This window comes from Strix uralensis, chromosome 36 (assembly GCF_047716275.1).
Source record: "Strix uralensis isolate ZFMK-TIS-50842 chromosome 36, bStrUra1, whole genome shotgun sequence".
In the NCBI taxonomy this organism is placed as follows: Eukaryota; Metazoa; Chordata; class Aves; order Strigiformes; family Strigidae; genus Strix; species Strix uralensis.
Genome location: NC_134007.1, coordinates 1,900,595 through 1,918,318, shown reverse-complemented (window position 1 = coordinate 1,918,318; position 17,724 = coordinate 1,900,595). Strand labels below are relative to the sequence as shown.

The following is a 17,724-nucleotide window of genomic DNA, read 5'->3' as shown; positions in this document are numbered from 1 at the left end:
GGGAAGCCTCCTCTGTGCCAGCAGGTCGCAAGGTCAGAGCTGGATGAGCCTGGCAGGGCTGTGGGACTCCCAGCTGGAGCAGACGCATTTCTTACCCCAACCCTGTCTCCAGGTCCTTCTCCTTCCACCATCACCACTGGTTTGAGCAGAGCCTCAGCTCAGGGAACCTGGAGATGCTGAGGTCAGGCACAGCCCTGCCAAGGGGTGAGTGGCAGGACCGGTGCCCACTTCTTGTTCCCGGGGTGTTTGGTGTCTCCGTCCAACCTGTGTTGGTGGGATCGGAGAGGCACAGGTCTGTCCACAGCCACGCAGAGGTGGCGATAGCCAGGAGATGGTGCCTTGGCTGCTTCCCCAGCAAGACACTGGCAACTAAGTTGGGATGTGAGACATGGACTTTCACTTCAGGGTGCCCAGCCCCTGGGCATGGTAAGCCCAAACTCAGAGAAATAAGGCTGGTCTCCCATGGGCTTTCCACATCTGAGCTCTGCCCAGTGTGGGGCTGCAGTGCTGAGGGTTGGGGTCTCACTGCGACCCCCCTCAGGTAGGTCCTCAGGAGCTGCAGGAGCACCCACAGCTCTGGGACACAGTGACAATCCTGCTTGGCTGCAGAGAATGGACCCACCGCCAGGGCCAGACTGTTCAGGTCCCCAAATGCCATGAAACAGGTTCCTTCTGCTCAGGGGTGTTGCCCCATCCAGCATACCTAGGCCTGGGGCTTCTTTCTCCCAGAAGGAAGACGCAAACCTCTACCAGCTGCCAGAGTAAGGGAGAGATATTATACCTGTGGGAGGGCAGAGTTGGTGGGGAGGTGGCATGGAACAGGCACTGGGCTCTTCTCCCCAGTCCCCGCTTGGGGCACCTTGAGTCCATACTGCCCATAGGTGTCCAGCATCCTGTGTCCAGAAGATAACACTCCCTTCTTCTTCTTTACTTCACTTTTAGACCTTATTTCTCTGAGACACAGGGCTGGAGCTTATCCCAGTGGGAGTTTTGCAGGGGATGGAGGCTGTGTTTGCAATGCCCATGTATGTCACCCATCAGCGTGGGGATCTTGCCCTGGGAACTCTGGTCTCCCATGGGGGCTGCCAGCAAGAAGGCTTCCGGGTGTGGGGCAGAGGGATGTGTGAACCTCAGCTCCCCCCAGCTCCCCCCAGGGTCACCCCAGGGGTGGAGGAGCTCGCAGCAGGGAATGGGGCAACACTGCAATAGGAGAGGATGTTGCCAACATCTGCCTCCTCCCCACTTCTGCTCCAGGGCCAGATCCTGCTGTTTGCAGGGCTGCAGAGCTGCAGCTGCTCCCCACAGGGAATCCTGCCACAGACACCCAACGCACATTCCAGCCCGTGGCAGAGAAGCCTGTTGGAGAAGAGCTGGCAGGGTGTGGAGACCCACCAGCAGGAGCAGGGAGGGCAGTTTGTCAGTTTGGGCGCCAGGTCCTGCGCAGGTGTCAAACCCTTCTTCCGGCCTGGCTCCGGCATGAGAGGATTCTCTGCCCATGGGCACTGGGGCAGGTGAAACCCCAGCTGAGGGAGAGGGACCCTGGCTCATCTCTCAGCAGCACCTGTTTTAGTGGAGGGACACAAAATCTCCACTGCCATGGAAATGTGCCCACATGAGCAGCTGCCTGGATAGGCCCTTTTCCAGGCCAGGAGCTCGACCAGGAGCAGGAGGAGGGGGGCCCAGGGCTGCCACAGGTCTGCAAAGCAGCAGGAACAGCCCATGGAGACGGGTCCTGGCAGAGCATGAGGAGAGGGAATCCCAGCCCTATGTGTCCATATAGTGGCTCTGCACTCTATGCTGGGGTACTGGGGAGTAGAGCTGCCTCCTAAGCACTGGGGGAGGAGGTCCACGGGCCACGATCCCCCCTGGTCTGGCTGGGGTGTTCAGGGCCCTGTGGTCGCCTTAGGCTCACTTCTATGAGCCAAAAGCCCCGGGCTTCCCCTGACATGGCAGCTCTGTCATGGCCTCTGCACTGTGGGACCAGCGTGGCTGAGGCACGGCGTGGAGGAAAGAGCAGCTGGAACCCTCAGGTGAGGAGATGGGTGCTCCCACCGGGGTACATCAAGGGACCTATCAGAGACACATTTTGACTAGAAACTGCCTGTGGCCAGCAGGATGGAAATATTTCTGTCACTAAGATTATTCCCCAGGGCCATGGGCTCTCGCAGCCCAACAGCCTGACCCTGCGTCTGCTGTCCCTGAGACACGGCCCTTCCCTACCACTGTGTCTTTGTTCTCTGCTCCCCTGACCAGCCTCAGGAAGATGCCCTGACACCTGGCAGGCAAGGAGATGCTCTGGGTCAAAGCCCCCAGAGACTTTTAATAAGAACAAAGGTCCACAGCATAAAAATGGGAATAAAAATAGAGGAAACTCCAGGCAATTTCTCCTGCCCATGGGTCAAGGGAGTCAGTTCCATGGTGCTCACGGCTCTCCCAGCTGCACAGACCTCTCCTCCCTCCCAGCTGCACCCAGCTGCAGGGCAGGGATGGGCTCTCCTGGCCTGGGGCTCAGGGACTGTTGTGCACCAAGCTACAGTGTCACAGCTGTTGTGTCCTCATGGGGATGTGCCACAGACACCTCTTCAGCATCATCATAGCCCATGCTCCCTGGGGACAGAGATGAGGTGTCTCCTTCAGCTCCAGGGACCTCGGCACTTCTCTGGGAGCATGGGGTGACCTCTGCAAGCAGCAAGGGTGGACATTTCAGTTCACCCCTTGGGGTCTGTACCCCACCATCGTCCCTGCTCCTCACCACATTCAGCTCCTTCTCCCACCTCCAGGCCTTTCAAGGAAACCTCCTGGGGCAGGTTCCCCCTTCCCAGGAGGTTTGGGCCTCAGTACAGTAGTGACTTGGGGTGCACCAGGGATGTCACCCTAGGAACAGGCAGTGCTGTCTTTCCCTCTCACCTCTGGGTGCATCCCTGGGGCCTGCTCCCTCCTCTGGCATCCTGGGCATTTCCCACTCTCCCTCCCCCGGATCAGAAACCTCTCTGGCGTCATCGTAGCCATCTTCTGGGTGATCTCTGGGCAGGACAAGGACATCTGAAAGGAGAGGGGAGCTGGTGACAGTGAGAAGATATGTCCTGCGGAGCAGAGGATGAGTGCATGCGCAGGGACACAGGGCTGAGACACTGGGTTGGCAGCACCACAGGAGATGCCCATGTCCTCCCCATCTCCAATGGTGACACTCAGTGACTCCTCTGTCCATCACGTGTCTGCAGGGAGATCAACCCCTTCCTGCCTGCGTTACCTGGTGCTGATCCCAGACCATCCTCCTCCTCGCTGATCCCAGGGTAGGGCTGCAGCTGGGTCAGGGACTGCTCTGAAGAGGAGCCTGGAGAGAAGCACAGCGGGTGTTATGGAGCAATCCCCACTGACCTGGCTCATGGTCAGGGCTGCCGGGGAAGAGGGACCCACAGAGCTGGGGCTGCATGGGGAGTAGGGCTGGGAATTCACCCTGCTCCCCCAGGACAAACCCTGTCCCAAATTTGCTCCAGAGTTGCCCTAGGACAGCCCCTTCCCTCACTCCTCGGGTGCCACATGGGGTGCAGGGGCAAGAAGAGAGGGGATGTCCAGCTGAGACAGACAGGGATGACTGGTAGAAAGTTTCTCTCTTGGGCCAAGGACTGGATGCTCTCCCCACAGACCCCATGCTCCAAGCACCAGAGGGAGCATGGACTGGGGGCACTTCAGGGGATCAGCTCTGGGTTGGCGCCAGGGGAAAGGGTCTTGCAGATGTGCCTCCAGGGAGGACCCACACCCACCTGAGTGACCAAACCTGGCCTGCTTCTCCAAAGCTGGGCTGTAACCAATCTCCTCATACACAGCCTCAAGGAAGGGCTCCTGAGCTCTCCTGGAGCCTGGGGACAGAAGCAGGGCTGGCACAGGGACAAGCAAAGGGGCAATGGGTTCACACTGTGCTCCCCAAAAGCAGTTCCTTGGGCCAGCCCAGGACTGCTCTGAGAGCACAGCCCCACTGTGCTGCCCAAGCACGGCTGCCACATCCCCCGTGAGGGCAACATCGCTGTGGAGATCCTCTGGGGCAGCGTCACCCTCGCATCATCCCTTTGAAGACAGTGCTCATGCCCCTCTGGCCCCTGGATCATGCCCCCCTTATCTCACCCTGGAGCAGCTCCCACACTTCCTCTGCACCTGGAGCTTGCCCCTGTCTGCCCCATGGGTCCATAGTAGGGCCCCTGTCCTGGGCGTGGGCAGGCATGGACAGAGGGACAGTCTTGGGACCTGACACCATGGTGACGGACCCTGCTGCCCCACACTCCTCCTAGCATCTCCCTTGCCCCAGAGCCCTCTCCAGCACTACCTAGAGCACTGCCAGTCTTGGGCATCCCCACTCTGCCATTTCTCTCCTCACCCCATCGCTAGCTCCCCCCACCTCTGGGTTCTCTCCAGTCCTTGCTGCTGGTGGTCCACGGACAGGCACTCAGTGGGGCAGCACATGTGAAGGTGGCAGTATACTGTCTCATCCCCCCACCTCTGCCTGTGCCTCTCACTGATGACCCTCACTGACACCCCCCTGCAGCACCACACCGTCCTTCCAGGAGGTATCTCCCCCTGTGACCTCTGGGGAAGGACCCACCTCTGCGCGCAGCCCTGGTGCTCAGCACTTGCCCAGCCAAGAGGGCCAGGAGCAGGCAGAGAAGGGCCCCCAGGATGATGCAGATGATGACGGGCACTGAGACTCTCCCGCTGCTGGTCTGACGGCCTCGGGTGGGAACTGCAGGGGAGACAAAATGGAAGAGGCAGCACCAGGCTTGGGAGAGGTGGAGGCAGCACCAGTCCTGACTCCATCACACAAGGCAGCAGAGCCTGGAGGGCCCCAAGAGTGAGTGTGGGGAAGCTTCCACCCTGCTGATGTAATGACAACTCTTCCTCACACCCTCCCACCACCCCAGTGCCTCCTCCAGAGTCTTTCACACCCCAGCAAGGAGCCCCTTCCATCCATCTGTGAGTCACAGCCTGTCCCTGGGGATACCCAGCCCAAGGGGGAGGACAACTTACCTGCTTGGGGTGGGGATGTTGTCATCCTGGGTGTAGCTGCAGAGGAGGAAAAAGAGAGCAGGGCTGAGACAATGGGTATGCGGGGAGCGGGGACCCTCCTCCCCAGCACACCATGGGGGTGTCTGTAGATGTCCCTGACACATCCAACCCAAATTGCCCCTCCTTTACTGCCCGAAAGAGAGGCTATGCCTGGGCCCAGAACCTCTGCTCTGGGAAGCAGGCAGGATGGCACAGACAGCCTGGCGATAGCCATGGGTCTGCAGGGCCCCACGGGTAGTGGCCAAAGGACATCCAGTTCAACGAGGCTGCTCCCTGCCTGGCACCAGCCTCCTGCACTCTGCAGGAACATTCTTGCTCATGAGAGGTCGGGGGCCATGTCAGGACCTCGTGGACTGAAGGTCTTCCCCAGCTCCCTGCTAATGCCTGACCAAGGTGTCCCAGCCCTTCCACTCACCTGAGCAGCGCACGGCAGCGTCTTCCTTATGCCGGCAAGCACCGCTGTCCCCAGGCCGGGCCCAGCAGTCCTGCAGGGAAAACTCCGTCCCCTGGCACTCCACCTGCTCCAGCCAGATGGGGCCCATCCCCATCCCAAATGCAGCCTCACGCAGGGCAGACACCGCAGGGCCACAGCCCAGTTGCCTGCATGCTACTTCGGCATCCTGTATGTCCCAGGAGTCGTCACACACCGTCCCCCAGGAGCCACGGTGCCAGACCTCCACTCTGCCCGAGCACCCGTCCTCACCGCCTATGGCACGAATCTTCTCCCTGGCTGGAGAAGGCAAAGACCTCCCATGGCACCAGGAGAGCAGGCAGAGCCCTGACAGACACAGACGGGCAAATCCTCACCTGTGCAGCTCGTGGAGTTGGGGCACGGGGCCAACGGGGTCAGGGGCATTTCTGGGCGTCCCCCTGAAGAAGGAAACACTGTGGTGAAGGGGCTGGTTTGGGGGATCATGCAGACGAGAGAGGGGCTGAGCTCTGCTGGTGCTTCCCTGTACCATCTTGGTCATGGCAGCAATTGAACTACGGTCATCCAGGGGACACGCACAGGACTGTGGGGGGACCCCGAGTGCTCAGCCCCAAGAGCTCCCTGGTTCACAGCGCAGCAGTAGCTTGTCTGTGGAAGGGAGGCTCTTCTGAAACCTGTCTGGTCTCTTCTGAGACCTCACCTGGAGATGCTTCTGCCTCCCCCAGGCACTGCTGGCAACCTGGGTTGCAACTGCTGCTGGACGTGTGTGGCCATGATCATGTTTGTGCCACTGGCAGCAGAAGGGTCTGACATGGAAAGGAAAAGCCCCTCCAAGCTCTTTATCTGTGCTTGGCTATGGCCAATGGAGTGACATGAGTACCTGGGAGGATCAGAGTTACCGTTGCAGGTGATGTCGGTCTCCTCTCGCAGGTCTTGGCATGACTGTGGGTTCCAGGGAGTCGAGGGACACTGCCAGAAGGAGCTGGTTCTCTCCCCACACTGCACACGATCTAGCCAGGCAGGGCCAGACACCCTACCAGAGGGCTGGCGTCTTTCCAGGGATCCTCCATCCCCACAACCCAGCTCCTTGCACACCAGCGTCACCGTGTCAGGAGTCATTGAGTTGGAGCAAACGCTCCCCCATGTCCCGTTGTAGAAAACCTGCAGACGCCCAGAGCAGCCGTCACTGTTCTCCAGCCTCAGGGCCACGAACTCTGGGAGGAAAAGACCCCAAAGGGGGAACAGGCTGCCCTGGGGTTGTGGGAGCCAGGACACCTCTGCACCCCCAGGCCCTCAGCCAGGCAAGGGCAGGGCCAACATGTCCCCTTGGCACCCAGGTGCAAAGAGAATTCCCTGATGGACAGACACCCCTGCCCTTCCCACTAACCCTCGGGGATGGCTGAGCTCCCCAGGACCCCCAGTGGGACTGAGGGTGCCCATGTATGCGTGTCCACAGGATGTGCTCGGGAAGGAGCTCAGAAGCAGCCAGGGACAGCCTCAGCCATGCCCGGCTCTCCCCGTGTTCTGGCCTCCCCAGGAACCAGGCTCCCACCACAGCTCCTGGCACAGACCTGAGCAGATGACTCCGGCATCCTCTTTGTGCCCACAGTCGCGCTGCCCCCAGGGCCCAGCCGGGCAGTCCCAGAGAGCATCCTCGGCCCCGGAGCAGTTCACACCATCCAGCCAGATCTGCCCGGAGCCTTCCCCGAACCGAGCAGAGCCGGCTGCCTCCACTGCCCCTCCACAGCCCAGCTGGTGGCAGACGACGGTAGCATCAGACAGGTCCCAGCCATCATCGCAGACAGTCCCCCACATGCCCTGGTAGTAGATCTCCACTCTCCCTGCGCAGCGCCCGGCCCCGTTCACCAGCCGGAGCCACCGACTCCCTGCAGTGGGTACAAACCCCAGTTGCTGACAGGGATTGTCTGCCTGCACAGACCATCACCTGGGGAGCCTGCACAGTGCCACTCACCCCCACAAATGACTCCCACGTCCTCCACAACCCCTGCCACCAGCGCGCTCTCAGGCAGGGAGGTGTTGCAGAGACTCAGGTTGGCCTCATGCCCTGCGCACCGCACCCCTTGCAGCCCCACGGGGCCTGTCCCTCGCTCAGGCTTTGGGGGGTTGTAGGCTGTCCCGGCCTCCCCACACCGCAGCTGCCGGCACACCACGCTGGCCTCCTGCACGTCCCACTGGTCATCCAGGACTCTGCCCCATGCCCCATCCTGGAAGATCTCCACTCGTCCATCGCAGCGGCTCCCTCCGCCCACCAACCGCAGGGATCCAAAGCTGGCTGAGCCTGGGGAGACCAGAGATGCCACGGCCATGGGCGGCACCGGGAGCATGGCACCCTTCAGGGAGGGGGGCGAGGGGGGATTTCCCCACCAAACTGGACAAGATTGAGCCTTGTGCTGAGGAGAAGAGAGGGCAAAGCCTGGGCCCTCTCTGCAGCTCACACCCAGGTCTGTTGCTGCTGGGTGCACCCAGGCAGCTCCTGCTGGGTGGTGGGATGAGGCTCTGCAGGGCTCTCTGTGGGGATGGGATGTGGGTGTCTGCAGCCAGAGGGATGGGACAGAGCCCTGCAGCCCTGTCCTGGGCTCCTTGCACAGTACGAGAACAGAGGAGCCCAGGCCTGGCGGTGGCGCTGGGGCTTAAGCCACTGCCCTAGGGACAGATGCCTGCCTCCGTTCAGTCCTCAGCTGTCCCAAAGTGGAGTGCTCACTCTGAGCAGGGAAAAACCTCCAGATGGCTCCTGGGGAAGGCAGGGTTTCTCCAGGGAGAAAGTCAGCCTGCTATGGTCACGGGAGCCCTGCTTTGGGTGGCCATGTTGCACACAAATGACAAATGGATTGAATGCAGCATTCTTCTGGCACTCACCTGAGCAAATGACAGCAGCAGTGTTCCCTTGGGAGCACGGTGAGGCCCCCAGGGTGGTCACTGGGCACTGCTGCAGGTGGGCTTCAGTCCCGTCACAGTGGAATGAGTCTCTCCAGACAGGGCCAGTCTCTCTCCCAAAACGCTCTCCTCCAGGAATGGACTCAGCAAACCCGCAGTTGAGTTGCCGACAGAGAACGTGGGCATCTGAGAGATCCCAGCGGGAGGCACAGAGGGTCCCCCACGTCCCCAGCACCTGGACCTCCACCCTCCCTGCACACACTGTGCTGCCATTCACCAGCCTGAACCCTGTGTACTCTGGGGAGAGAGGAGGAGGAATGAGGGGGGATTGGTGCTCTTGTACCCTCCGTAGCTGGCAGAGAGGCCAGAGGGACAACATGCCCTTGTTCTCCTTCTGCACTATTTTCATGCCACAGACAACCCCATCCACCCCTCCTGTCCTCATACCCGGCCCAGCAGGGTCCCTGCTCGGTTCCCCAACTAGCAGCACAGCCCCAGTGTTCAACACCCCTCCCTGAGTCCTTACTTGTGCAGCTGACAACAGCGCTGTTTGCGTGGGTGCAGGGCTGGTCCCTGGGGGACCCCCTGGGGCAGAAGGCAAGGAGGGATTCATTCCCCACACACTGCAGCTCTCCATCCCAGATGGGACCCACCCCTTCTCCAAAGGGACTTCCCCCGGGGACAGGCAGGGCTGCGCCACACTGCAACTCCCTGCAGAACACGTCAGCAGCTTTGGGACCAAAGTGGGAAGCACAGACAGTTTTCCACTGGTCCCCATCATGGATCTGCACACGTCCTGAGCAGCGGCTCTTCCCTTCCACCAGACGGACAAATCCTGGAAAAAACCCAAAACAGTTGGGAGTTCCCAGAGCCATTGGCACTTACAATTCCACATCCCACATCACCTCTGAGCAAGCCGTGACCAATTCACCCATTGCACATCCCAGAGGAAGCTGCTGGTGGAGTGTTGGTGACACAAACACATCCAGGCCCCCTTGCACCCTTTCACTGCACCATCAGAGCACTCAAGGGTGTGTGTCTGTGACAGACCCACAGCACACCCTGCAAACCATGTTGGTGCCTTTGTGACCAAGGTGTGAGTCACAGACAGTTTTCCAAAGGTCCTCCTCATGGATCACTATACATCCTCAGGAGGGGCTGTCCCCTTAGAGCAGCCAGATGGATGTGGACCAAATATACCTGAGAGTTCCCACAGCCCTCTGGCAATACCCTGACTGATCTCAGAGGTGGTCAAAGGGAAAAAACCCCTGTGACATCGTCAGCTGCTCTCAGAGGGCACTGATGGCACAAACACATCAGCCCCCAGCCTGCTGCTCCTCAGAAATCAGTACAGCACTTGTGGGCTTGCTTCTCTCCCAACAGCCACAGCTACAGGAATCTCTCAAAGTGCTGCTGCCCCAGAGAACTTGGGCTGCCCAGTACTGGTCCCTGGGCACTGTAACACCCAGAGGGCTTGGGGTTCAGGGAAATGGGCCCAGGCGCTGCTGGCTGCTGCATGTTGCTCTGCCCCACTGAGCTCAGGGCCAGGTCCGAAGATCCCCTTGGTGCCACGAGAAGACCCCTTGTTCCTGCAGGGGTCTTGGTCTGTGGGGGCACGGCTGGTGGATGGGACATGTAACAGGGCAAAAGTACAGTGAGACTGTACCTGTGATCGGTGGTTCTGCCACCACCCTGTTCAGGCGCCTACCCAGGAAAAAGGTTCTCAGCCTCAGCCAGAGTGCACTGCTGGGCATGCACGTCCCTGCCCATGGCTCGCAGAAGGCAGGAGAGTGCAGAGAAGAAAAGCCCTGGGCTTACACGAGCTCCTGGTGCAAGTGCAGGCACAGAGCAGAGACAGTAAGTGCTGCCAAATCCCCCGTGGCACCGAGCAGCCAGGGGCTGGGGCAGGCAGGAGAGGCTGGGCAGCAAGTCAGCACTGCCTGGACGGGGCAATGTTCCTATGCTCAGGCTCTCATGGGGTGACCTGGGAGAGGAACGAGGTGCCACGTGCCACCCTGCTCTTCTGCCCAAGCCCAGCACTTCTCCTCTCGAAGCAACCCCTTTGACTCTGCCAAGGGATTCGTGTCTGCCAGGGGGCACAACCCAACAGCAGCTATCCATCTCATGCCCTTGGCCAGGACTGTGGGTGGCCACATGAGTCACTTGTGTTGCCTCTGGCATGGGGGCACCTGGCCCTCAGCACTGACAGTCAGGTCCTGGGTGAACAGGAGGAGAAAGATGGGAATCAACAGACAGTGCAGGACAGGGATGGAGGGTTCATCTGTGGCAACTCAGAGGCCAGGCACGGTAAGAGCAACCCTGGGCAGGTTCCCACTGGCCTTTCCCCAGGGATTGGGGACACCAGTAATGACAGTGCCAGCTCAGCAGTGTGACCAGCCACATTGGGCAATGCTCTGGTGCCTGACGGTTGATCCCTGAGGACACAGCCACGTTCCTTCTACAATCCCAACCCCAGAGATGGAGAACAGTTTGTCCCCTTACCTGAACACATCACTCCAGCATCATGATAATCAGCGCAGTCATTTTCACCCCATCCGCTGTGTGTGCAGTCAGACAGGGCAGATTCGGTGCCTTTACATTCAACATCATCCATCCAAATGGGGCCAGATCCTTCCCCAAAGTGTCTGTACTGAGGAGCTCCAACAGCAGACCCACAGCCCAGCTGCTTACAAACCACTGCTGCATCAGTCATGTCCCAAGAGTCACCGCACACAGTCCCCCACTGGCCTTGTTGTTTCACCTCCACTCTCCCAGCGCAGCGACTGCCGCCATCCGCCAGCCTCACCTCCACAGCACCTTCAAACACTGAGACAGGAACAGTCAGGACAGCGCTGAGCCCCAGCACTGTGGGTCTGGGGGAAGTCCTGGGCAGGTGGAGTCAGAGGTACCAGGGTGGGAGCCCACTCCCCTCCAGGCTGTCCCCAGGGCACTTCAGGGGTCCCTTCTATCCTCATGGGCTGTGCAAGCCTGGAGTGCCCAGCTCCAGCCCTGCTGGGTCATTTGTGGCCCCACAGTCTTTGGCACTTCCTTCCAGCCCAACAGCCCCCTGCCCCTGGCCCATGCCCACCCAGGGCACCTGCTCCTCTCCAGCCAGCACCCTGAAAACAGAGCTGTCCCCACTGTGCCCCCCCCAAGCATACACAGCTGCTCCTCCCCAAAGCCCCCAGCTCCCCTGCACCACAGCCTGCCCTGGGCCCCTCCCAACTCATCCTCCACCCTCAGGCCTTTCTGTGTCCACTCTGTAGCAACATGATGGTCCCAGCAGGCCTCCCAACCCATGCCCCCTCTTGTCTTCAGGCATCAAGCCAGCCCTGCCCTTGTCTAAGATCCCCCAGGATGGCCACCTCCTTGTGAGCCTGTGGGAACAGACACCCCACTTCCCTTGCCTCCACAAGCACAACCTACCCCTGCTCAGGCTGGGTCTCACCCTGACTCCAAGGAAAGACTGAACAGCCCACACCCCTTCCCAGCTACCCCTCAGGCTGGCTGTGCCTCTGGGATAACAGAGCAAAAACCACCACTTAAGCCACCACCAGCTCACAAGGAACAGAGCTGGCAGAGCCCGGGCTCCAGGAAGGGTGCCCAAGGATGGCAAAACCATGGACACACCCAGGCACTAACAGCCACAAATGTGGGAGCCCTGGAAACAGAAAAGCCCTTCTCCCATTCAGAGAAGCACAGGGTCAATGAACCTGTTCACCTTCTACCCCTTGTCACATTGACACACGGGAAGAAGCCCCATTTCCAGAGGGATCCCTGTGGTGTTCCTTGGCCCCAGCACAATGTGACAGGGCACCTGGCATTGACCCCTGCACAACTGCACCCAGAGGAGCAGCCACAGTAATTAAGGGGACACAGTCCCTCTGTCCCCATCCTGAACCTTTCTGCAGCCCTGCACCAAATTCCTGAGGACAGAACAGAAGTGGGACATTGGCTTCTGTCTCTTTCCCTGCATAACTGAAGACTGCGGAAGAAAACATCACCCCTCCTGGTCTCATGCCAAGGCCAACACGGTCACTGCTCTGCTCCCCTGCCCCCAATACAGCCCCAGTATTCAACACCCCTCCCTGAGTCCTTACCTGTGCAGCTGACAACAGCGCTGTTTGTGTGGGTGCAGGGCTGGTCCCTGGGGGACCCCCTGGGGCAGGAGGCGAGGAGGGATTCATTCCCCACACACTGCAGCTCTCCATCCCAGATGGGACCCACCCCTTCTCCAAAGGGACTTCCTCCAGGGACAGGCAGGGCTGCGCCACACTGCAACTCCCTGCAGAGCACGTCAGCAGCTTTGGGACCAAAGTGGGAAGCACAGACAGTTTTCCACTGGCCCCCGTCATGGATCTGCACATGTCCTGAGCAGCGGCTCCTCCCTTCCACCAGACGGACAAATCCTGCAAAAAACCCAAAACAGTTGGGAGTTCCCAGAGCCCTCTGGCAGTTACATGCCCACATTCCACATCACCTCTGAGCAAGCTGTGACCTATTCACCCATTACACATCCCAGAGGAAGCTGCTGGTGGAGTGTTGGTGACACAAACACATCCAGGCCCCCTTGCACCCCTTCACTACACCATCACCTCACTCAACATTATGTGTCTGTCGCAGCACCAGGCACCGCTTAGACAAACTGCTGCTGCGCAAGGTGCCCTGTGCTGCCTGGCATGGTCCCCCCAGCACCGCAGAGGTGTGTGCAGTTCAGGTCCAGGAGAAATGACCCAGATGATAATGACTGCTGCAGCCTGCTCAATCCCTGCAGAGCATGGGACGAGGTGGGGCCATCACCTTGATGCAGATGTAAATAGAACCCGTTCCCAGCAGTGTTATGGGGTTTGGGGAGGTTCCTGTTAGCAGGGAGATTTCACAGAGCATAGAAACGGTGCAGATGTTACCACGGGTGGTGCTTGCCCAGACCCATCCAATGGCTGCTCTGAGAGGGTGTCGTCAGCCAGGGACACAGGACTCTGCCCAGAGTGCACAGATCCCAAAATGACAGTCAGGCAGAGGGGCAGGGGACCCGCACATGCCCCTGGGTTCACGCTGGCTCGGAGGGTAACAGCAGGCACAGATGAGAGTCAGTGTGTGTGGCCAATGCCCCTGTTTCATGGGGCAGTGTGGGGAGCTGTGGGCAGGCAGGAAGGGTTGGGCAGCAGGGCAGCACTGCCTGCATGTGGCCATGTCCCTGAAGGGCTGTCACAGCCCCAGGGATGTCCTAGTGCCCACCTGGGCACACAGTGATGCAGTAGGGAGCGGCCAGAGTCAAGCAGCTGCCAAGCTCCGAGGCCTCACAGTGCCGGATCACACAGCCCAGCCCTGGGGACAGGAGGCAAAGGGCTGTGTGCCAGCCTGCTCCTCTGCCCAGGGCCCCACGCTCATGCTCTCTGAAAAGCCTTTTGATTCAGTTGAGGTACTCATGCCTGTGAGGGAGGATGAGCCACAGGGACCAGCCATCTCATGCCGTTCCTCCAAGGTGTGGTGTTCCATGAAAGTTCCCTGCAGGTTTCTCCAGCACAGGACCCTCAGCATGGCTGGCTGGGAACTGGCAGAATGGGTGGAGACCAGTGGATACCAGTGATCAAAATGGGGCAGGGATGGAAGGTTCATCTGCAGCCGAAGACACTGACTGAAGGGGGCTGAGACCCTGTGGCAGGGTTAGTTCACCCTGGGGTAGGCTCCCTCTGGGCTTTCCCCAGGGACTGGGGACATCAGCAATGACAGTCCAAGCTTGGCAGTGGGACCGGCCACATTGTGCTGTGCTCCAGCACCCGCTTGTTGCTCTCTGAGGGCACAGCCGGATCCCTTCCACCGTCCCAGCCCCAGATGTGGGGAATAGGTTGTCCTCTTACCTGAACACATCACTCCAGCATCACGGGCATAAATGCAGTTATGTTTATCCCATCCACTGTGTGTGCAGTCAGACAGGGCAGATTCGGTGCCTTTACACCCAACATTATTCATCCAAGTTGGGCCAGATCCTTTCCCAAAGTGTCCATACTTAGGAGCTCCAACAGCAGACCCACAGCCCAGCTGCTTACAAACCACTGCTGCATCATTCATGCTCCAGTAGTGACCACACACAGTTCCCCACTGGTCCTGGTGTTTCACCTCCACTCTCCCAGCACAGCGACTGCCACCATCCGCCAGCCTCACCTCCACAGCACCTTCAAACACCAACATTAGATGGGTCAGGACAGCACCAAGCCCCAGCACTGTGGGTCTGAGGGAACCCCCTGAGAGCATGGAGTCAGAGGTACCAGGGTGGGAGCCCACTCCTCTCCAGGCTATGCCCAGGGCACTTCAGGGGTTCCTTCTATCCTCAGGGGCTGAACAAGGCTGGGCATGCCCAGCTCTGGCCCTGCTGAGTCATTTGCCATCCCACCACACAAGGCATCTTCTCACAGCCCAATGGCTATCTCCCTGCTGCTTATGGTCACCTGCACAGGGCTGGGCACCTGCTCTTCCCCAGCACCCCCTGAACAGCCCCATGTGCCCAGGCCTGCAGCTTCCCATGCAAACTGCCTGCCCCACCACAATCCACACCCACCCCCATACCCAGGGCTTTCCGTGTTCCCACTGAGACGATCCAGAAGGTCCCTGCACCTACATCCCCTCCTCACCCCTGGTGTCAGCCCAGTCCCTGCACTGGGCCGTGTCCCCCAGGCAGGATGTCCCTCCACGGTAGATACACCGTTCCCGTTCTCTCAGTGGGATACAAACTGTTCCTGTGGGGTCAGGGCTCCCCTGGAACAAGGGGGCAGGGAGCAGCACACAAATCCCTTTGGGGCACCCAAGAGCTTGGCAGTGCCCTGGGGGGATCTCTGGGTGCTGCCATCGCCCACTGGACCACCTCAGTGCTAGGGAACAGGGAGTCCCTAAAGGGTACCCCATGACAGGGTGTCTATGAATCCAGACAAGCACAGGCTGCCCTAGACGGTGGAGCCCTGGAGAAGGAGATGATACTCTCTCCCATCCAGGTGGGCACAGGGTCCAGGGACTTGAGCACCTTCTGCCCCTCCTCTCAGTGGCACCTGCAAAGAATCCCCATTCCCTGACAGATCCCAATGACCACGCTGGTACCTGTTGGCCCTGTGCTGTGGGACAAGGGAGGTGGCACTTACCCCTGCACAGCTGTATCCAGAGGAGCAGCCACAGCATCTGAGGGGACAGGAGTCCCTCTGTGCCCATCCTGAGCCTCCTGCCCTGTCCGCACATCCCTGCTGCACCACACTCCCTGCCACAGCTCCTGGGGACTCGTGGGGACAATGATGACGGGAGAGCAATATATCTCTGCTGATGCCAGCCCAGCTACAGGAGGAGCCAATCAAAGCAGCAGCCCCTTTTTAGACATTATCGGGACCTATCTCCCCTCCGACACAGCCCAGCCCTCCAATGAACTTCTCCAGTGCCATTCATGACCATATATGAGGGATGGCTCCGCTGCAGGTGTCACGTCACTGTGGTGGTGAGGAGTCACAGGACAGGGTCAGTTGTAGTGGGGGAAATGGGTTTTTCATGCCTTGAACCCTGCTGCGTGGACCAGGAGCACTGAGCATCTCCTATACTGGGCACAACCAAGAGCCCAAACTGCGAGTGTCCAGCCATCCCCATGCCATGGGAACCACAGGGCTGGGACTGCACCGGGGGCTGTGTCAGAAAGGGAAGGAAACAGCCCCTGCCCCTGCTTCAGACCCCTCTGTACTGGGAGCAGCAGCTGGGAAGGGGCCTTATCCCAGGCCAGAGCCCCATCCCAGGAGCGCTGACTCACCCGTCCCTCCCTGGAGAGCCCCACGGAAGGTCCATTCCAATGAGATGGAGCTGGAGCTGGGACATGTCCCTGTCCTGGCAGCAGACACACAGCTCAGACATATCCCTGACTCTCAGCATGTCACCGAGGGGCCGTTATTCCCCACGGGTGGCTCAGGAGCTGCAGGCTGCAGGTGCACAAACCACAGCCCACGTGACCTCGCAGCGCTCCCTGTGCTCCCCCCGCAGAGCCCGGGCAGGAAGTCTGTGGTTTCCTCCTGGCGCAGAGCCCAGGCACATCCCTGTGGTGCCCCTGAGCCATCTCCACCCTGACAGCTCCAGCCAGGGCTGCTGGGGCTGCTCCTTCAGCCTCGCAGCCGCTGCGATGCCCCTCTGATGCACACGGCTGCTCTGCGCTGAGCCCCACGGCCACGGGGTGCCATTGGTGATGTGACCTCGCACCCTCCTATGGCCACCACTGTGTGCTCGTGAGTTACACTGACAGTGACCTCACACCCTCCTGCTGCCACTGTTGTGTGTGCATGAGTCACACTGTCACACGTGTGTGTGGTGTATGGACTTCTGCTGGCAATGGTTCTTCCAAAAAGCCATATTTGGACATGGTCTAAAGATTATTAGGTGACATCAGAAGCACCTACACAAGCTATGGGCCAGCTCCTGCCCTATCAGCTGCTCAGGCACCAGTGACATCATAAGCTCACACACAGCCATGGGCATGCTCCTGCCCTATCTGCTACTCAGCCACAGGTGATGTCATAGCATCTACCTCTGATATTGACCTGCTGCTGGCCTATCGGCTGTTCAGACACCAATGACCTCAAACCCACCGACACAAACTATGGGTCTGCTCCTACCCTATCAGCTGCTCAGGCAGCAGGGACATTATAAGCACCTACACATGCCGTGGGCCTACGAGCTACTGAGGCGTGAGTGACCTCATTAGCACAGACACAAGCCATGGGCCAGCTTCTACCCTATCAGCTACTCAGGCAACAGTGACCTCAAAACAACCTACATGTACTTGTCATGGTTTAACCCCAGCCAGCAGCTCAGCCCCACACAGTCCCTCGCTCACTATTTCACTAAATACAAAGTTAATTCTACACCAGCCAAAACCAGTACAATGCCAGATGCCTGATCCTGCCCTGTCAGCTACTCAGGCACCAGTGACCTCACAAGTACATATACACCCATTTACCATGTTCTTGCTGTTGACCTATTTGGCCTCTGGTGACCTCACATGCCCCTGTAGAGGCCATGTACCTGGTCCTGGCCAATCAGCTATTCAGCCAAGAGTGACATCACAAGTACATACCCAATGCATTTGTCTCCCTCTTGCCTATTGGCTACTCAGAAACCAGTGACCTGACCACCACGCATCCCTCCACTTGTTATCTGCTCGCCTATGAGATAAGAAGGCACAAATGGCCTCACAAGCTCTGACACAAGTCATGTGCATGCGCTCAGTCTATCAGCTACTCAGGCACCAGCAATCTCACAAGCACTTACACAAGCCATGTGCCAGCTCCCAGCCTGTGATCTACTCAGGCACCAGTAGCCTC

At 59.4% G+C, this 17,724-nt stretch overlaps 1 pseudogene; it reads right to left on the bottom strand.

The window, feature by feature from the left end:
• Positions 1-2,422: 2,422 nt before the first annotated feature.
• On the bottom strand, positions 2,423-17,121 carry LOC141937034 (scavenger receptor cysteine-rich type 1 protein M130-like; annotated as a pseudogene).
• Positions 17,122-17,724: the final 603 nt, after the last annotated feature.